The sequence below is a fragment of the Pteropus alecto genome, unplaced genomic scaffold (genome assembly GCF_000325575.1).
Source record: "Pteropus alecto unplaced genomic scaffold, ASM32557v1 scaffold92, whole genome shotgun sequence".
Taxonomy (NCBI): Eukaryota; Metazoa; Chordata; class Mammalia; order Chiroptera; family Pteropodidae; genus Pteropus; species Pteropus alecto.
In genome coordinates, this window is record NW_006432447.1 from 11,508,107 (window position 1) to 11,531,704 (window position 23,598).

Genomic DNA, 23,598 nt, shown 5'->3' on the forward strand with positions numbered 1-23,598 from the left:
GAGCCCAAACAGAACCTCGGACCATCATATTTGGGATATAAAAGAGACACATAAGAAACATGTGTCTCTGCTATTTTAAAAACTCTTCATAGTCACTGTTAAAGGTTATTAATCAAGACAATAAGTCCTTAACCAAAGCCACATGAATAGCCGCTCATTTTTAAAAATGTTCTTTGTAAAACTGCAATGAGATTCTACTTTTCACTTATCAGATTGTCAAAAATCCCAAAGTCTGACAACATGTATGAGTAGTAATTCTGGAAAAGAACAGTTCTTCCTCCATGTATTACTGGTAAAAATGAAAAAAGATATAATACTAGGAAGGGGATTTGGCAATATTAAACAAAACTACAAATTCATCTGCTCTTGACCCAGAAAATCTACAGTGGAAAGTATTCCCACAAAAAATACTAGCATATATGTATATACATGTCCACTATCTTCAAAAAACAAAAGCAATTTCCTAACTTTGATGTAAAGTCACTTGGCAACAAAATTTGACTTTAATTAATATAAAGCTATTTATAGTTTTTATTTAGCCAACAACATGATAATCACATATTTTCCATCAGAAACAGTAATTTGTTTGCTTACTTAGCGCTGCCACCACTAGAAATGTTTGGTATTTTGGAACATGCCTCACATTAACGATTCCAAAGTCCAAAACATTGTGAATTCCATGACATATATATTTTCTCTATGGATTTCAGGTAAGGAATTGGGGATCTGTACAAGTTTATTCATTACAATATTGTTTATAAAAGCAAAATTCTGGAAACAGCCCGTGTTCAACAACAGAGGACTAGTTACATCAACTATGCACAACTGCTCACTGGCGCCTTTAAATCCTACCAACACCTATTCACTAAACACTCGGCCTATCTATCATACAGGATTCTACCCTACAAGAGCATAAGTATTTTTGGTGAAAAAAGACTGAATGAAATAACCTAAAATTTAATAGCTCAAATAGCTAAAGAGGTTATCTATCAGTCAACACAAAAAAGTCCTTAACCAAAGTCTATTTTATTTACTATTTCACTAATCCATTCTTTTAAAGGGAATTCACCCTGAAACATCTTTTGAAAAAAAAGTTTTGAAAGTAATCACAGTATATTAGCTGACGAAGGAGTGATTTGGGAAGCTTTAGTCAGAGTTTCACATGCGGCCCATAGCAAATGTAATCAATGGAGAAGCTCTCGTGGGCTGGAGCTAGGACATGTCCTTAAAGGGCAGTGGGAAAGTAAAAGAAAACAGGACTGTTGGCAGGAACTGTTATCTAAGAGGCTTTATTTGAACATACTCAGACTGAGAACCACAGAGATCCAACTGTTCTTTTGTTTTCATTTTTTCTTTTATTTTTCAGTTTACAGTTGACATGTAATAGTATTTTATATTGGTTTCAGGTGTACAGTATAGTGGTCAGGTATTTATATAATTTGTGAAGTGATCCCTCCCATTAGTCTAGTGCCCACCAGGCACTATATATAGTTATTACAGTATCATTGATTATATTCTCTATGCTGCACCTCATATCCCCGTGACTATTTCATAACTACCAATTTGTACTTCTTAATCCCTTCACTTTTTTCACCCAGCCCCCAACACCCTCCTTCTGGCAACCATCAGTTTGTTTTCTATATCTATGAGTCTATTTCTGTTTTATTTATTCATTTATTTTGTTCTTTAGGTAAAAGAAACCGTTAACAAAACAAAAAGACAACCTACTGAATGGGAGAAGATATTCACCAATGATATATTTGATAAGGAGTTAATATCCAAAATTTACAAAGAACTCATACAACTCAACACTCCTCAAAAAAATCCAATTAAAAAATAGGCTGAGAACCTGAAGAGACATTTCTCCGAAGAGGACATGCAGATGGCCAATAGACATATGGAAAGATGTTCGACATCACTATTCATCAGAGAAATCAAATAAAAACCACAATGAGATACCACCTCACACCTGGCGGAGTGGCTATCATCAATAAATCAAAAAGAAAAAGAAAAGAAAAAATTGTTGTTGAGGAAGTGGAAAAAAGAAGCCAAAAAAATGAAACTGCACCACCTTTTTATACCATATACCAGAATGAACTCAAAAAGGATTAAAGACTTAAACATAAGACCCCAAACCATAAAACTCCTAGAAGAAAACATAGGCAGTAAACACTCTGACACTGCTCTTAGTAATGCTTTTTCTGATATATCTCCTCAAGCAAGGAAAACAAAAGAAAAATAAACAAATGGGATCGAACTAAAGAGTTTTGCACAGCAAAGAAAACCATCATTTTTCTTTTGTTACATGATACTCTGAAACACATTCTAGAAAATCAACAAATGTTGTTGACAAATGAATACAATCATTCTTTATCCTCCCCAATCTTGGAGCACTTTTCTGCACTTGGGTGTTACTAAAAGCTTTACTGAAATGGGATCTGAGCTAAATCCTAAAAGGGCATGTAGGAATAGAAAACACATCAACTTTCTCCATGAAATCTTTCTATTCTAGTTCCATTGACCCTTTTTTTCCTTATAAATAATATAGCTCTTCAGTTTTTCTCTTCATTTTAAATATTTAACAGTTGTGTTTTTCTTTATTAACTCAAGTTCATAAGAATGTATTAAGTTGAACAATATAAAATTGCTGATATTTAATGGTGTTTTCCCTACCAAAAAAAGGCAATTTCCAATGGTTTGAAATTCATTTCCATTACTTATATTTTCATCATCATCTTCTCTTCACAGCTAGTCATTACCCAGCTCAAGCTCTCCCTATTGCTTACCATGACATTATAACAGCTATTGATCCTGTTTCCACACCTCTGATTTCTTTTACCTTCAAAACTATCTGACACACTAATACCAGAATAATCTCCATAGCACAGGGTTTGATCATGACATGCTTTGTTGCAGACCTCTCTCTCCTATCCCTGAAAGCTTATTAGAATGCACTGATCATAGGTGACATTTTTAAAGGATAATCTTAAATCAGCTCTAATTTATCGAAAGGGTAACTCATTTTCAAATTTGGTAATTTCATTATTTTTATTAATTAACTACATAGCAATATATTTCCTAAATGATTATTACAGACTATAAAACTCCTTAAGAGCAAGAAGTGACCATTATTAACTCTTAGAACAATAATTTACATACAAAAAGTGAATTACACTCACTGACCATTTCTATTATTTTAGTAAGTACAAAAAGTAGGTAAAATTAAACAAGAAAAAACATTGAAAACATTGGTAAACACCTACCAAAAAAGTAAAAAGTGTAGGAAAAGCCAAAGCAAATTTAAATGTCTTTAATGCTACAAAATGTATATTACACAATCTAATGTACCTTCTTCTCTCAACACAAAATAAAAATAAAAACTGCTTAACATGAATGAAAAGCATGTTGTGCATTGATAAATGTTTAAGTCATCAGTCAAAGAGCAGTTATAACTAACTACTTGTTGGTAAGAGAACTAGATAAATGAGTGTAAACCAAGAATTAAATACAATAGAAAGTAAGAAATTTCTCATGAAAAAAATTTAAAACAAGATATCTATGAAATCTGTGTATTTGGGAAAAGAACAAAGTGGTAGGTCCTTTTTTTCTCAGAGTTTCTTTGACACATATAGCTTAAGTGAACTAACATTCCTAATCGAATATAATTAACTGATTGGATAGGAAGTTTATACCACTCTTCTAAATAAAAATATAAAATTTTACAATGTGCTTTCCTGCTAACAAGCATTAAATTAGAAATATATTTTGCTTGTTTTTCATGGCCAACTTCCATTGGTGGTCGCCTTCTGGAATTTTTTTTTTTTTTTTTTATCTGAGCACAAGTGACAGCCATAAAAAACTTAAAAAATGAAAAAATAAGATTTTATAATTTATCAGGACATAAATATCATAAATTTAAGTTAAAAAACAAAATTCAATTGAGTAAATTTTAAAGATATTATTGGCTTTATTCAACAAACGTGAATCAAGCAGCATCCAAGCTAACAGAGAGAAAGGAGGTCCGAAGAGCTGTACAAAATGAAAGACTTTTATAGGCAGAGGTAGTGGGAACAATGCAGTTATATTAGGCAAAAAAGCAGGCTGGTTATGGCAAGATCACTTTCCTTTAGAAAATGGCAGGATTCTATCAGGCAGATTACCTAACTAAGTGTGATTAGGGGATTCCTGATTGGCTGATTTAAAATTCCATTTCTGAGAGAGCTGAAACTGTAATTATGTTAAATCTTGGTTTGGTGACATGGGGCTTAGTGTGACTCCATTTTGGCCCTGTAGTCTTGTTTTTAACACAGCCAAATTCTTCTCTCAATCTATAAACATCCTACCAGATAAGACATTTTTAAGAAATTTTGTTTTCCTAAAATTCTATTTTATAGTACCATAACAAATCAATAAACTATGACTTTATAAGTAAATAAAGTTAACTCTAATGCTGAATCTTTAATAAAACCAAAATCCTGCTCCCAAAGCCTCAGAGGATTTGCTCACAAAATAATTTTAAAAACCTTTGTTTTTTTTAACTTAGATTGCAGTTTGGATTCATGAAAAAAAGAAAAGGAAACTATTAAAAATCACAAATATAAAATTATACAATATAAAATTATCACCTTAAATTACAATTTAACCATATTAATGGCCAAGACTGTCTGAACAGCATTTAGGAAAACCACCGACTGAATAGCACAGTCAATATCAAATGGACTTCTTTTAAAAGCTTTCAATGATCATACAAAAAAGATCAAAAAAAAAAAAAATGCATGAGAAATGTATTTCAATGTAGTCAAAAATTAATGATCATGAACAGGGTTGAATTCATGCAGTTATATGTAGGGATTCTTAAAATAACAGTCTCATAATAAATTATTGGTTATGAACACCAGAATGAATGAGAACAGGAAGATAAAGGAGAAGAAGATATTTTCTCAGCTAAGAGTTGGCAAATTTATTCTGTAAAGGGCTACATAGCAAATAATTTTAGGCTTTGTGGGTCAGTCTCTGTCTTAACTACTCAACACTGCTGTAAATTAATGAGCATGGCTGTATTACAATAAAACTATTTTTATGGACACTAAAATTTGAATTTCATGTAAATGTTCATGTGTCACAAAATATCACTTTTCTTTTGACTTTTTAAAAACATTTAAAAACGTAAAAGCCATTCTTGGATGGTGGTTTGTACGAAAATGCATAGCAGGCCAGACTTGGCTCATGAACCCCTGTTCTAAGTCATATGCTTAATCACACTGTCTTCCTTTAATCACAAAATAGAAACTAGACTCTTTTATCTTTCTCACTTCTACATCTACATCTTAAATATTTTAGGATCCATCTCCTACTTTCTATCAACAATGTCTTAATTCAGAGTCATCATTTCTCACTTAGATAACTGCCAAAAACAAAACAAAATTAAAAAACATTCTATGTGATCTCGATGCCTCCAGTGATGGTCATACCTCCAATCCATCCTAAAAGACTGCTACTAGAGTAATCTTTCTAAAATGCAAGCCTTCTCCCATAATGTGGTTGATCAGATAGAGGTCACAAATAAAAACAAAGCCCATTTGAAGAATATATTAATAAATTTGATTTAATCTTTATATATAAGACATTTAAATCACAACTGAAGAAAAATAGAAGTTCTTTACAAATATTAATGAGACATTTGAAAATTTATATGTATGAGGAGACAAAGATTATCCTAATACACTGGAAAAATGTAGAGCCTATATTTGTTGACCACAATACAAATCTAGAACATTTTTTAAATCCTTGTTAAATAATCAGAAATTGAAACAAATTTCACTTCTAGATAGCTTATATAACAAAAACACTGTACAGCAAATGAAATAATGAGTTAATGGATCTAGGCTTTGAGCATCAGTGGCTGCCAATATTTAAAATGATAAAAAGATATTATGAAAGGACACAAGAACACCCATAGTCTTGACTAAGAGATTGATTAAGCCTAAGTCTAATCAAGCTCTGATGCTACCTATCGATTTGGACAAAATATAGAAGAAACTGTTTAATTGCACCATGAATATAAAATCAGCAAAATCCAGACCTGCTACATACTCTGCGGTCAAAGAGCTGCAGTTCTTCAGTAGATCACTTACAAATAGAAGAAAGGGTTGGAGAAAGAAACTATAAATTAAGGAAGATTTAAAAGGCAAAAATAATTTTTAAAAATGGGCAACACTAAACTGTAGTGTCTACAGATGCACACTTGGGTGATGAAACCATAAAGAAAAATTAGTTATTATTATGAAAGTCAGAAGAGTGGTTAATTCTGGAGGGTGTATGGGTAAAGCACATGGAAGGAATTTTGCAGTGGCTGATGAAGCTCTATTCTTGACCTGGGTGATAATTATAAGCATGTTCGGCTTATAATAATTCACTAAGATATACATTTATTTTTATAGTTTTCTGTATCTGTATTCTATTTCACAATGAAAAGGTTAAAAACAAATTAATTCAAGAAAAAAAACTAACATTTTTAACAAGAAAGGGATGTAATACCAGACCTAAATATTTTTAAAATACACAGAGAAAAAAAAATATTATCTACAACTTTATACCAACAAATTTGAAGATCTAAATGAAATAAAAAAGAAAAAAATGGGTAGTTTTCTAAGAAAAGACAAACTTCCACAATCAATTTAATAAACTACAAAGAATCTGAATATGTCAATAATTTTAGAAGATATTAAAAATGTGATCAATGATTTTTCTCTGTCACCACAATGCTTTTCACTCCCAACCAAAGGCACCTTAGTTATAGCATGGATATATTTTAATAAACCTTTAAAGAATTAATAATTCCTATTATGTTCAAACTGTTCCGTAACGAAAAAGGAAAAATGTCCCAATTTATTTTATGTTAGCATGACTCTAATAACAAAAATATCAAACACACACACACACACACACACACACACACAAAAATGATCTCACAAGATACCATAACCAAGAAGAAATCTTTCCAGAAATGCAAAGGCAATTTAATAGTAGAAAATCTAGCAGCTGATTGCATAAACTAAGAGAGAAATGACCATAACAGCGTTTTACTGAATGTAGCAAACTATCGATAAAATGTAACACTCATTCCTATTAAAAAAGAAAAAAACTAAGCAAATAAAAAATAAAACTTTCATTCTTCAATACAGCATTACGGTGGAAAAAACAACAAGTAGCAGGCAGATATAATGATAAAACATAAATGTTTTTCTCTTAACAGTCAGAAACAGTCAAGGATATTGGCTATTAACGCTTTTATTCAACATGGTTAGGAAGATTTTAGTGAACCCAATAGGTCAAGTATGAGAAACAAGAACTATAAACTTTAAAAGGAAGAAAATATCATAATTTGAAGCTGTCACTATTTATCTATGAAAACATGAAATACCTGCAAAAATAAAATACATGAGACTGTATGACTTTAAAAAAAAAGGCTTGCCTGTATACCAAAAATTCCTCGCAGTTCAATAAATATTTGAGTAATGTGCCAGTGACTGTCCTAAACACCAGACAAACCAAAAAAGCACCATAAGAGAAATATCACAATAGCAACAACAACAGAGTACATTGTCAAAAAAACTATGTGGAGAAAACGTGTGACTTGTTTGAAGGACTTAAATAGCATTTGATTAAATCAAGATACACAACAAGCTCCTGGGTGGGAAGACTCAATAACTGGGAAGATATAAATTCTCCTCAAAGTAATCGGTACTTCTAATGCAATTCTAACAGAAATTCCAAAGGGATTGTGAGAACATACAGTGGCAGGTTTAACAAACAGATTATGAAATCCATCCAAATTGTCTGAATATCTATGATTTTTTAAAGAATAATAATATGAAGAGAACAGCTTTGTAAGGTAGAAACACAATAAATCCCCAGTTATTAAAAAGTGCAAAGTTTGTGTAAAGAAAGACAAATAGAACAGATTAAAACTAAGTCCAAAACAAATCCAAAATTTTGACTATGATAAAGGGCTATTAGTGGATGGGTTGAAAATGATGAATAAAGAATTTTCTGGTAGCACAATTAGGTAGAAAGATAGTAGTAGTATCTTTGAAAACTTGGAAACTAGGTGCTGAAAGATCAAATGAAGCAAGAATATAAAAAATTTAATTTCTGACTTGTTGAATATGAAGAATTCTCCTGGAATCCAACTAGAAAAATATCAAGTAAATAGTTAAGACATATGGGTCTGGTGGTCATAGTGATCTAGGGAACTGTCAACTTGGGAGTCATCACACAAAGCTGGTAATTTCACGAGCACTGATGAGACTACCAAAAGGAAGGTATAGTGAAAGGAGAAAAGCACGGGATCTTGAGGAATACAAACACTTAAAAATTAGGAAATAGGAAAATCAGGAATGTGTGATATTATATAAGCAAGGGCAAAAACATATTTCAAACTAGAGAAAAGTACAACTTAAGGTCTGAAAATATCCACTGGAATTATCACAGTGCATTCTGCATGGTGCAAGGTTGGTGCAAGGGATTCACAATATGAAGAATTCAAGTGAAGAATCCATATTTCAAAAGTGTCTTTAGAAAAAGCTTATGCAGATATTTTAAAAAGAAAATGAGAGGAGAAAGAACAATATAAAAAAAGTTGGGGGGAGTAAGGTCTGGAGGGACAGATACAAACAAGAAACAATGGTCATTACTGGAGAAAGAACTACAGGTAGTTTTTAACTTTACACACTTTTGTAGTGTTTGACTATTGTTTACCAAAAACAATGGAGTACTCACATATTAGCAAAAAATATAGTTTAGTTTGAAAGAAAAATATGAAGGAAAAAAATTATCTCTCCAGCATTTCCTTTAGAAGAAAAAAAACTTGTAATTAGTTCAAGGTTAAAAAAATAGGGGCCCCACATAAATCCACAGCATTCTAATTCTTTTATTGTAGCCACATCCTATAAAATGGAATACTTTTATTCATTCTTTTAACTAGTGTTCATTAAACGTCTATTATGAAGTACTCACTGTGTTAAAAACACTGGAGGTAAAAATATAAATAAGATACTATCCTTAAGCCACAAAGGTCGGTAGTGTTATAGAGAACACAGACAAGTAAACATGATTATAACTTGACATGACAAATATATACACAAAGAGCCAAGGAAGGTATAAGTTAAAATATTTTACGAAAGAAATAAAATTTGAAATGAATTTTAAAGAAAAATAAGGCAGAAGCTTCAGTCAAGGTCATCTTATTCAAAATGAACAAAAAAGTAAAAACAGAGGTATAAACATATGTTTGAGAAGACTGCATTCACACATTCTACCCACCATGCTTCTTGGTTCCCTGTGTATGCCCCACCAACTACGGATGAGGGCCCCATCAAACCTTCACATCTCTCTTAAATACTTAGCACAGAGTAATGATTCTTTATTTTTTTCATATGTGCTTTAAAAAGAAATTAGTGTCCATACACCAAATCGTGAGTCTCAGATCTTGAACACACTGCTCATAGAATACTTCAATTTTGAACCTATCATACTGCATACTTAACATCCTATTGCTGAGTGAAAAAAGAAAAAAATAATAAAGTGAATCCAAAAATTCAACTTGGGTCAAGTCAATAACAAGTAATAAGACTGACTTATCAACCTCCACATTTTCCTAAATATTTTCCATATACTGCTATTTTAAAGAAAGAAAGAACCTTCATAATTCCAGGAAAGTCATCTGTACTACTATTTCCTTTGAAAAAGTCAAATATGTACATGGGTGGCTGCTGAAGTAAAAGTCTTCCCAACTGATAAAGTGGTGGGCCAGGGATTGGGGGGAACAAACATCAAAGAAAACTTCAATTCTAAAAGAGCATTTCTCTTTTCATTTGCTGTTTCTGTTAACAATCACCAGTCATTTATTTATGTATTTCCCCAGATAAAATAAAATAACTTGTATGTATGGTATATTTTACATGCTTTAAAACAAAAGAAAGCAAGTTATCTACTCATTTCTTTATAAAAAATAACTTTTATCTTTAATTAAAAATTATTACATTTTTAATTTTATTTTTATGCTTCAATTTAGTTTTCTTTTTTTGTGTGGAAACTAGTGCATGTCACATTAGATACATTTTGCCAAATAATATACAATCCCATATTTTCACAAAGGGTAGAAAGGTTAAAAATTCAAACTTTCAAACTAAGGCTATCTGTATTCTAAATGGATAATAATTTTTTCTCCTTTGATATTCTCTTTAATTACTATACCTACAGTGCAGCATCCTTCCTACGTTATTAATATTATATCACAATATTTGAGATTAGTTTTTAATCACTTGACATTCTAGGGGGGAAACATGAAACTAAGGCCACATTAAAGTGATAATTTCAGTTACATAAGCATTTCATATATATTGAAATTATTACACATGTATCAGTCTACATGTACGATCATATACTTAATGTTAAAATAGCACCCCACCGTAAAAAGAATTAGTTATGACACAAAAAGACAAATATAAATTTCTAAAAATGGATCTGGTTTAAGTGGAGACAAATTAAAATACAAATACAAGATAAAATAAAACTAACCCAAAACAAAGCTGCCACTCGAAGTTAACATAGGTAACAGAAGGCCATAGTTTTGAAGATCTGATATGTATCAGAGGCCCTCTGGAGAAACTACTAAAATTAGTAAAAGTAAGTTGGATCTTCTGTTTACTCTTTGCTATAAAACACTGAGTAAGGTTTTTGAAATATGAAGGTTAAGAGCTAAGAAACAGTAACCAAAGAGAATTTTAAGTTAATGATATTAAGAACCATAGTAAATTTCACACAAACTATGTAAAATTAAAAGACGAATATTTTCAGCCCTCCTTCCTTTTCTCTCTTTTTCTCTCCATTCCCTCTGTTTTTCTGTCTCTCAGCACAAATATATGTAGATATACATATGTATAATTAATTCATTTTAGGAAGCTGAGTTAGTAACAAAAAAATTAATAAAATCTTGTATAAACAAAATTAAAAGGCCTTTCTATTTAGCTGGAATTAACTCTCTGAATTTAGAAATTCTGTAGATCAATTTCACTGGACACCAGGGGCTTCATAGATATTTTGATAAACAAAGAATACCTTGTCTTCTTGTTAAATTCAAAAGGCAGAGATGTCTTTGAAATAAATAACTGAACCATCGTCCTATTATTTCTCATATCCTAAATCATTATTATATATATATAACATTCCATATGCCTATATTTTTACTGATAACTATAATTCTGATTCCCTGACTTTGTCCTAGCAAAATGCACTAAACCTCACACCAGTTATACAATTTGACAATATATACTCCTTAAAAATAAAGAATCTTAAAGTAATCCATTTTGTTTCTAGATATCACTCATTTCAGATTTTTCAGTCTTCACTATTTCCACAAAAGAATAATTACAAAATTAGTGAAATGTTGCAGAGTTCTTATTTGGGAGAATAACCTGACTAAAGCAGACCACTCACTAATAAAGTGCAACTTAATAAATCATGTGGAATCTTATTTTGTTCAAACCCTTACTAACTCCTAGCACCATCTGTTACCATCAAAACTATATGACAAGATATGATATATAATTAATAGGTAAACAACAATCTAATTAAAATGGACAAATACTCCATGTTCCTGCCATTTGGGAGCTCTAATTACAGACTAAATTTTAAGCTTGAATTAAATATTTAAGCTGGAAAATTAACTTTCCTTCTCGAGCCTTGAATACATTAATACAGATATGTGAAGCGACTTCCTGATGGGAACTTAAACATGTAATTTAGTTTCATCAAAGCAGTTACTAATTGTTAAGCAGCAGTACCTTACCATATGTACACAATAGCTATTTAGAGCTGAAAAGGTGGTTCTAAAGCGCCCCTCTGCAACCCTTTCCTGACATAAATATAAAATGTATATACAGCACAGCAGTAAATACTACACATTGAAAATAAATTACTTAGAGTCTTCAGCTTTCAATTATTTCTGAAGACAATTAGAAATTGGTCTAAATAAACAAAATATACCTATATTTGACACGGTAAAAACCACACACAAATATAAAAGGTCAAAAGACAGTAAAGAAAAAAAAAAGGATTCAGGCATAAAATTCTTAGATTACACAAAATTAATTTAAAAAAAAACAAAACCCTGACCCACTAAATCAAAATACCGATTTAAGACAATATATTAATTCTTCTTTTCTTCCTACCTCTTTCCTTCACAGAATATAGATTTTGATAATAATGTTATAGAAAGCATTTAGAAAGATGACAACTTAAAGGTGAACCTCTTCCTACATTTTTCATTCATTTTTGAATGTGGGAAGAAGATTTCAGAACAAATGACCCAAACCAGCACCTGTTTAAGAAAATAAATTCTGCAAGGATATAAGAAATATACTGTTTTTCCTTGCTATTTTATTTAGCAAAAAGAAAAGATGAAAGATTGCTAAGGAAAGGTGTATATCAATCTTTTTAAAAATAGGTTATTCTAGTTCTTTATAAACATAACAAATGATGGTAGGTCAAATATACTAACATAGTTTGGTTATGAAAAGAATGCTGTCAAGGGGTTGGTGGAAACTGCTTCTGTTTACATATTATATATTTCTTTGTTAAGCATTTAATAGCATAACTGTTAAGTTTTACTATAAATGACCTGAATCTTATAATTACATAACTGTTTAACATTCAAGGCCAATGACAAATATATAAGACTTGCTTACATTAAATGTCTTGTATTTGTAATTTTTATAATTTAAGTGAATTAAAATTTAAATCAAAAAAGGTCTGCATTTAAGAATGAAAAGGAGATATATTTTCTATTTTATAATTCATTACTGCTGTTCTAGGGTTTTGCTCAAGAATAAGTTTATTGCCTGTTTTTTCTACCAAGGTTTCCCTGTATCTGTTCTTTGCAAAAGTTGCCAAAATTTCACTCATGTTTAAATTTTTACTCAAACTACAGAACACTTGATGTTCCTAGGATATTAGTGATCCCTAACTATCTCAATAGGAAGATACTTTTTTAATTTAAAAAATATACCACAGATCTGCCCTACACACACATCAGTAAATGTACTCACTGACAAAATACACTAACTAAATATACATAAGTGCATGGGTTCAGAGATGTCTTGTCACTCCCTTAAAGTTTCCTAAGGAATCGCTGCCACAGTGACAAATACCCACAAAAAGAAAACAGGGACACTCTTTGAACAATTCTTTGAAGTGAATATATATTCTCACGTTATTCCATATGACACAAAGATTAGCAAATGAAGGATAATCAGTAAATATTACTGAGAGATAAAAAACTCTGTCCTAAAAGACTTGATGGATATACAAAATCTGGTTGATTCACATTTAAGTAGCATGGTTCTTTTCTGATATTAAATCAGTCAACTGGAAGATAACAGAAGTTTCTCCATAATGCAGGCTAGAAAAGTCTATTCAATTTTATAAAATCTGTATGCTGTAAAAGTACATGCCATGGAATTTACTAGGATGACAACTATATAGATATGAAATTCATGACATATTGATTCAACATATTGAACTGGTTTTTAAAACCAATTTATATAAATGATTATAATAGTCTATATTATGTTTAGCCCTTGAGGCATATGGTAGCAAATTTGAATTTAATTTTAAATAAATTTACATAAATATAAAAAGTTCAGTAATTTTTATCTACCCTGCATATGAAACAGAACAAATAAAAAAACAAGAAGACTGTACTTTAATAAAGGCATTTGAGTCCGAAGTTCAAACAAACCAAAAATCTAAGTTTATTGCTTACTAAGAAACATAACAACTGAATTTTATAAGAAAAAAAAAGAATGTCATCGATGGAGAAGGTACTACTAAACACTAAACAGTAAATATTTATGTTTATAAATGTAATTTATAAATATGTATGTACATATATTTAGCAGTAAATATGATTTACATTTACTATATATTCTTAAAAAATTAATGTAACAAAAAACCTCACATTGCTGTATGGTATACATATATTCAGATGGAACTAATAATTAAGACACTAATATGGAATAATTTCACTTTGGAGAAATTACGCACTTTACAAAATGAAAATACTTTTAAAGGCCATCAAGTTTTCCTTGATAGGTACTACAAAGTCAGAGATTTCATCTTTTGTATATAGATGGTTCCAACTTCCTGTTATTAGTGCTCAAGCTCTGATTAACTTAGAAACTAAACCAGAAAAAATACAGGCTCTGAACATAGGGCAGACATGTTTGTAGAAAATAAAGTGGTCTTGATAATAAAAATTTTTACTCTGACCTCACTTCATTCCTAGCTCCATCAAATAATTAACTGGTCCATATATCCAAAAACGTTAAATATATTAAGCAAAAACCAATATATGATTCCTAAATTTGGAGTTTATAGTTTCAGTATTATCAGAGGCATTTTCAAACATCTATCTTTGCCAATTGCTTTACAAGCTTTTTTTCTATCTTGTGAAACCATCTACAAACTAGACGTTATGCCCGTTTTACAAAAAAGGAAACTACCTCAGCAATTAGTTAGCATGCCTAAGGTCACACAACTAGGACTCAGATCTCTAATACAAACATTGTTTTGTTTATGATACTATTTTCTCCAACATTTTAGTCTGAAAATTTTCAAACATTCAGAAAAGTTGCAAGAATGTTACAGTGAACCTTCATCTACCCACCACCTACATTCTGTAACTGACATTTTACTACACTTGTTTTATTACTTACCCACCTATCCATCAGACCACGTTTTACGTATTTCAAAGTTGCAGATGCTATATTGCTTTTCAACATTTTATTACAAATAGCTTCAAGTAGACAGAGAAGGTTAAGGAATTTAACAGTGAACACCTACCTAAAATCTTCAATTACATTTTAGTATACTTGCTTTACTATAATGTCTATCTATCTGTCTACCCGCCTATCGATCCATCTTATTCATTATTTTAATTAACTAAATTATATGTTGCAAGTCCTGATTCCCTCTTGCAAAAGGAGAGCTACTGAAAAGTTGTTTGTATGTATTTAAAAAATTTATCTTACTTTTACAACTCTCAGTTCAGTTAGCTATATATGCTTTGAATGTTTTTTTACTTCTCTATGTTTTCTATCAGCTATAAAGACATGAACAAATCCTTCTGGAGAGGAGAACTCACTTCTTTCTCTTTTGAAGGGGAAAAAAAACACGAAAATGTTTTCTTAGGCTATAAGAAAAATTGAAAAAAATAATCCTTAAAAAAAAACAAGTTCTTAGGGGAAACAAACAATGCACTCCCTGATAACTGAATAGATTTAATCAAGAAGCCTGATATGCAAGTGGCTCTGAAACTTTACTTTGTAGAAAAGTTACACTATGAAAACTAAGTAATTATGATATCTTTATACTTCTTCGTGGTATTTAGAATTGTGACTCTATGATGTATACATACAATTGTCATTTTCTGATGGTAAAATTTTATTTCCAATTCACGTGAAGGGATTTCAAAGTATCAGTATTTTCTGGAGTTTGGCTATTAATCTTAAACTAATATACTACTATATTATTACAAGTGCCTCTATCCTTAAGCTTTCTTACTCCCTCAATACAAGAGCTTTCAAACATCTAATTCTTTGAAACACCTATTTCTTTGACTTCATTTAATTGTAATACCTTATTATCCTGCTTCTTATTTTACTTCCTTCCCTATCAACTCTGGATTATATAAGCTACTATTTCAACTAATGTCTTACCAATACATTGTCCTCTCTTGCTCTCTTGCTCTGTGTCTATCAGTTGTATCTTTCCTGAAAAGCTTCTAACACTTGCTCCGTCTTAGTCACCTTCTCTGACTCTATACTTAATTTGCAGAAAGCAGAAGAAATAATGGACCAAAAAAGATTCTTCCTACCTTTCATTCAATGGAAATACCCACTGTGGTAGTCATGGAACTGTACCATGCAGAGAGAAACTACTGCGAGGAGTGCAATTTACTAAAAATTTCCAGCTGTCACACCTTTAGGATCTACAGCAGTGTTCATGCCAAAGCATATCTGCCTCAGCCAAGGAGAGAGATGCTAGAGGAAGCCCATTCCTGTATCTATAATGGGCAAAATTTGCTCTGCCCACCCCTACAACCCCCTCACCATTGGTCTGAGACTTTCTCAAAGCCGCGTTGCTGACATTGCTCCCTGCCAATCTGTTTTCCTTCCTCCTCTTTTATCACAATTGTCAGACCTGCATTACATCTAAAGGCTTTCCCTATTTACTCCTGGCTCCCTCTCTGTCTTCTTTCCAAAAGTTTCTCCCAGTAAATGTCTTAAAACTTTCATTTCTATCTTGGCATCTGCTGCCTAGAGGACCTGAACTTCCACATCCACTCTTTTCATATTTGTAGTAATTATCAGTTAAAAAAAAAAAAATTAGCCCTCCTGTACAAACTAATCCCTATACTAGCCTTGGCTCCAAATCTGTCTTACCTTTTCATATATCTTGCTCCAAATTTAACTATTTTAACTTGATTTCTCTCCTATATCATCTACCTTTCTCTCCCTCCCTCCTGGCCCTATCAACATGAAAAATTTTGAAGTTATCTCCTAAATTAAGAACATCTCTTACTATAACTGATCTCCTAGGCCTGAGAGATCCATATATTCAACCATCTCTCAAATATTTTTAATCATCAAGATGCCCAGACAGAAGACAATCTATTCACCTTCAGACTGTTCCTCTTGTACTCTCTAAGAAATAATACCACCAACCAATCATTTACCCAAGCCAGATAACTGTATTTTCTTCTTGATCCTCTTATATCCTATCAACTGCAAAATCCAGTTAATTCTGCCTTCTAAATTAGTCCCTTCTTTACTTTATTCATGACTCTGACTTAATTTAGTGTCTCAATTTCTCCTCTGACCTGCTTGTATCAGACTCCTAAACTGGTATCCTGACTCTTGAGCTCTCCCTTCAATTCACTTATGTGCTTTAAATATCACTTAAATGCTCTTTCTAAATTTAAATCTGATCACACCACTCCTTAGCTTAAATTCCTTCAATAGGTCACACAACGCCTGGCACTTCAATCTGAGACTTTTCTACCCCATCTGTCTTCTTTCCTCTTCTATTTTTTCCTTTAAGAAAAAGAGCCCAAACTCTTAGCACAATCCACAAAATTCTTCAAAAATCTAAATTTTTTATCTGCAGTCTCAGGTCTCAATATTGCCCAACATGTAAACACAAACTACTTGTAGTTCCTCAAATACACTTTAGGTTTGCAGTCATTTCTGCAATATTTCCCTCTGCCTAGGGTGTCTTTCTTCAATGTTCCTCACATACAGCTCAGGCTGCACCTTCTCTAGAAGTATCCTTAGAATCACCCTCCAGTCCCCTCTCCAAGCTGGTTTAAGTATCTTTTTTGGGGGGTCCATTAATTGCTATGCATGACTCTCTACTATTATTCATCACGTTATGTTAATTTTTTAACTGCCATTCTCTCACCTATAAACTTCAAGCTCCTAAGAAAAAGAATCATATTTTAATTTTATTGATACAACACCTAGAATACTGTTTGCTATAGTAGGTAGCTTTGTGGAAAGAAGTTAAAAGGTGCGGGGATGGGGGTGGCCAGGGGAAGGGTAGCGGAGGAAGGATGAAATGAAAGACACTTAGAATCTCAATAAATATGTAAGGCAATTTACAAAATAAGTGTAACTCATACTTGCTGGTTCTCACCTTCAAACGCTTTTTCTGGGTGTGTCTGTAAGGGTGTCTCCAAAAGAGATTAGCACTGAAATCACCGAGGGGAATAAAGATCCCCGCAACAATGGGGGTCAGCATCACCCAGTACATTGAGAACCTGAATAGAAAAGGTGAAGGAAGGGCCAATTCTCTCCCTCAGCTTGAGGCTGAAATATCTGGACTTAGACTAGGACTGAGACCATCTACCCCACCCCTCACCCATTGCCCCAATTCTTAGGCCTTTAGACTCAAGATAAATTACACCACAGGCTTTTCCATTTCTTCAGCTTGCAGATGGCATGTTATGAGACGTCTTAGCCTCCATAACCGCATGAGCCAATTTCTATTATGTGTGTGTGTGTGTGTGTGTGTGTGTAATTGTATATATATACATATATATATATATAAAATTACATTTTATTAAAACTTGAATATTCTGGAGAACTCTAAAACAACCCACAATGCAGGATACCAGACCCCTATAAATCATTCCCCAGGACATTTCTGGGAGTCATCCTTAAGTATCTCACGGGCAAGACCAGTCAGCTAGTCACCTACCACAAGACCAGTCAGCTAGTCACCTACCACAGGACATTTCTGGGAGTCATCCTTAAGTATCTCACGGGCAAGACCAGTCAGCTAGTCACCTACCACAAGACATCTATCATTTCAGGCCTCTTTGTGTCTCTCCACGTGGTATTTGAGGTCTGCTGATTCTATTTCCTCCAAAACAGACTTGAGTGAGCCTCATCTGTTCCTTTCATCGAGGTACTGCCTTTGCTCTGCCGTCACTGACAAGGCACCACTGCAGCTTCTTCAGCATACCCCTGCTCTCACTGAGCCCTGCTTCGACTCTGCTATAATTACTGCTTTGTCAAGTAGCACTGCTGTCACACATGGTGCCCCACGCCTTTCTAAAACTGCCAGCACAGTGCAGTCTGTAAAAGGCCAGTTACTCAATGGATTGTGGCAAAGAAAGAAAAAGAATACCTTTCTCCTGATCTCCTAGTTTGGAGAGTCCAGGGGCAATGCTGCTTATCCCCAAGCATCTGACATTATTTTTCCTCATTCTCCTGTTCTTCGTAAAAATTTTTTTTTCTTACAGCCCACTTACCTTTCTAGCTCCACAGTCTCTGACACAGGCCTAAGAGATCTAGTCCAAAAAACAAAACAGATCCCAGAGTAAATTATAAAATGCTGTTTCTCTAACAACTGGGACTGTATCACCAGGTCTGGCTTTTTATTCTTTATTTTTCATAGAAAAAAAATTCACCTTTGTTCCTATGCATCAATGACTACAGACATGCCAGCCCTGCTGGTCACCACATCCCAGATATGGCTGAACCCCTGCCAAACCCTAGTAAGGGCCACAGTGGGAACATATTACTCAGAAAGAGTCTTAAACACTAAAACAAAAAACAAAACTATTTAAACATGAAATAACTTTTCTTGTCCCATGTTTCTCATACTTAATATACTTCATTAAAACCCTTACTTTAAAGTTTCTGAATTACATATGCCACTTAGAGCAGCTTTCCTATTCACACATAAAAGCCTTCCTTTTGGGATATTTCATAAATTAACATTTGTTTCCTGAATTTCAGAGTGATTAAGCCAAGAGTGTCATACCACCTCCCCATAACACTTTCAGGCAGTAGGAAGTATTCCACCCCTGTCAGCATTCCAAAAGCCACTTCCGGACAAACAGCAACATTGGAAAGGTATGGCCAGAGGGAATGGCAGGCAGTGATCTGCCTGGCTGGGAATTACCAGCAGATTTATCCCTACCAGGAAAAAGTTCATTCTTTATGCCATGAGAACACAATGAAAGAACAATAACAATTCTTGCAAGTTCTGTACTCAATTCAGAATTTACTTTAGAGGGTAATATGTATCAACAAAGTATGAATGTAAATAAGACAAAGAATGAACTAGAGGAAAAAAAAACAATGCAGACGCTCTGAAAATACAAGTAAATTTTAAACAAAATGTGCAAATGAATACCAACATTCCTGGTAATTCGATTTCATTCAAAAATTGATATATATTTAGAAATTAAATACCTGGCGTTATAAATATGATAAATAAGCAAATACTTTAGGTTAACATATTTTTTCCCCATTAAGCACTTCATGAAAGAAATTTTTCTTCAAACCTCCGTTGCTAATAAATTCCAAAGTGTTTAGTCACTAAAAATAGAAGTCTTTATTTTTCCTCATTTATTTTGATATTTTTAGCCATCTCATAAATTGTGTATTTGTTGGATTTCAATAACCTATCCTCCTAGAATTTTCATATTTTGGTGAAAAAAAAGGAAACACAAACATAGGTGTTTATAATTGCATGACTTTAAAATTGATCTTTATAACAAATATTTCCCAAGCATTAAAAAAACAAAAAATATTTGAGGGAGGGAGGAAAAAGAGGCTTTAACAGAATGAAGGAAATAAAAATGGACAAGGACTAAGGCAATATGGTATAGTTTTCAGGTAATTTTAAGCACTGGATAATTTTAATCTAGAAAGAAGGTCTCCATTCAGTTAGAAATATATATTTTTTTAAATAGCACACTATACCTTAGAGAATCTAGATGGTGGGATTTTTTTTTTGAAACAAGCGATAACAGAAAAAAATACCCTCTCCTTATGTTGCATTTATTCAATTTGTGGACTCCTAATGCAAGTGGTCTTTGAGACAATATCAAAAATATTTCTAAAACAAAATGGATAAATATGACCATTTATTTAAAATTCAGGCAGTTTTTCAAAACTCTATTTCTACTCAGAGTGTCCAATTATCTACAAGATATATACAGGCTGCAATGCAAGCTATTATGATTGATTTTTTAAAACAAAAATACGAGCATGTATATACACATAATGAATCTTATCTCCCTTCAAAGTATCCATTTTGGTCAGCTATACATCAATTCCACAGAAGAAAATTCAAAAAGAGGTATTTCTAAAATGCTTTGATTAATGGATTATGTATACATCTTCCCAAGGGGACTACTTCAAAGGAAATAACACACATTTGAATAAATAGGCTCTGATATATTCGTTAAAAAATTCACCTCACTAATTTATAGTCACATCTAATATAGAAAACAAACTATAAAAGATGTAAAGTTCTCTGAACAACAAATTTTCATATGAAATTTACACATTCAAAATAAATCTTGTTTTGCCACCCAATATTTAAAAAATGAAAAATGATAAGAGATAGAAAGGTAAGTACTGTATAGTCAAATCAGGGTGAAAGCCCATTATATTCACTACCTTTTGAGAATTAAATGACTATTGAGGGAAAAAAAACCTTCAAATCTACAGGAAGCAGTCTATTACAAACAGCAACAAATTCACTGAGAGTAGTTTTTAAAGTCTGCACAGATATATTTCTTATATTTTTACAAAGCTTTACTTCATCTTTTACTTTTAGTTGTAGTATATGCTGAAGTGATTCCAACTAATAACAATTCATAAAAAAATGCAACTCATCTTGAAATAATACTACTTCTCGAAAAGCAAACTACTGTCAATTACATTTTAGCATTTAAAGGGCAGTAATTTTTACTCTAATCTATGAAGTGTTTCAAAATAGGTATAATTAAAAACTAACTTGTAACTTGTAATTACTGTATTTATGCATCTATAGAAACATCCACACACTTTAAAATTATATATTTTCTTCAATTCATCTTAATCTAAAAACTCTTCCCAAAGTAGTTTTTATTTTAAAAAATTAATACGAGGCATGTAATTTCACCATTTATATTTATTTGTTATGAAAATGCTACAAAACAAATACTTTGACCACAAACCCTGTGTGTTCAATGCCTTCCATCAAACCACTGCAATTAATATGAAATTCTAAATACAGAATATAATGCCACATAAATAGTATAACAGCCAAGTCCTGTCTAAGAAGCCATATGTTTTTTCCCATTGTTCAAAAAAAGGAGATGACTTCCCGTCACTTATGTTTCTGATTAGCAAGGTGATTTATGCCACAATCACTAAAAATGCCAGCAAGTGAATGAGAAAATGCATAGTGACTGCACCAGATGTGCACAATAAACAGGAATCCCATTGTAATCTCTGGTACTTAGTTTATATGAAGGTAATGTAGGAAACACTCTTGGATATGGCAAAGTCACTCTTTTTTTACATTTGACTATAAATGATATGAAATAAATTGTGTGTTTTATACTTTATGGCATGCATACATTGATAAATTAGGTACCGTTTTGTATCCCGACTTATCTACAAGACAAACCTGGCTAAGATCATGGGGATTAATTGCTTCAGAAGTGTGAAATGCAGCTTTTCCATTCTTTTCTGCACACTCAGTGAAGAAACAATGATTAATCACTGTTTAACTATTCTCTTGAGGATCTATAAGATTGCCAAAGCAGGACTTATCCTCATAAATCCAAAAAATACAGGTTTAGATTTGTTGCCAACAACTGAAAGAACATGAACTTAAATCCATTTGTTATCAGATTAAAATAATGTCAAGGTTTTAGAATCCCACTGGTACACAATTCCCTTTTAATCGGTGACTTCAATAGGAAATTCGATTAACACATAAAATATAATGAAAGCAAATGTATTTTATGAAAGTAAGAATAAAAGTATCTTTTAAAAATTATAAAACATCCACAACCTAATAAAGTCAAACAACATACTACTGAACTTGAGCTGATAACCTTCCTTAGCTACATAGATACTTCAATTCCTCTGTGCTATTTATAAAAATTAAAATATATGCTATCAGATGAAAAACATTTTCAAATGGTTATTTCATGTGGAAAATGGCTACTTATTCCAAGAAATTTTATTCCAGACAGCTACAGCTGAATGACAATTATGTGGATAAAATTATTTAGTTCCAATAGTACTAACATATATATATTTATGTCCTTATAAGACTGAAAATGTAAAACTCCAAACTTTAAGCCTATACTATAAACGATCCAAAAATATGTAACATTTTGAACAGAAGTACATAAGAAGAGAGGTTTCAAATATATTCCAAGTAATTAGGCTTTCAAAATATCTTCAGCCAATATTCACTACATACTGAAGAAATTAAGTAACTCTTAAGTGGGGGTAAAATTATTGTTCATATCATTTATAAAACTTTGAATCTATATTCTGTCTCAATAAAAAACCTTATTCTGTCTCAATAATAAAAATATCTTAGTATTGTCATAGTCAAATCAGTATGAATTAAAGATTTTTAAAATCCCCTTTAAATGGGTCAGCTGTTCATAAACTACAAAGTAAAACTTGAAATTTCTATATAAAATAGAAATACAGTCACCTCTCAATTAAAAAAGAATTCATTTTGTATTTGTCAGATTATGTGTTCATATAAATTCTCCCTTCCAATTCATGATGCTTCTTTCAGGTGTATTAGGTACTACGAAAGACCAGCAGAACTACAAGGAAGAGGAGGTGAAACTGTTGGTCAGTTTCACAATTTTTACAATTGTAAAAATGATTTAATGAGGAAGAGGAGAAGGTGAAATAGATTCTGTATTTTCCAAATTTCACTTCTATCTAGAGTTGGCTGTTTCTCCATTATCAAAAAGTAAGAGTTATGTGTAGTTTACATACATTAAAAACCTAAAAAAATTCACAACAAACTTAGCAAAAAAACTGATTTTCTTTACATCATCCATTTTAAAAAGAAAAACATCTTAAAATGACATTTATTTAAGCATTAGCAGAGCACCTACCATAAACAGTTAATAAAGATTCATTTTTGGATCAAATAGATTGCTTCAGATTGATTCTACACTAGAGGCTGATGACATTTTAGTCTATAGAA

The 23,598-nt window shown here is 32.0% G+C and overlaps 1 protein-coding gene across 7 annotated transcripts in view; it reads right to left on the minus strand.

Moving 5' to 3' along the window:
• Positions 1 to 23,598, minus strand: part of TBC1D5 (TBC1 domain family member 5) — a 468,533-nt gene that overhangs the window by 328,034 nt on the left and 116,901 nt on the right. The gene's annotated exons all lie outside the window — the stretch shown is intronic.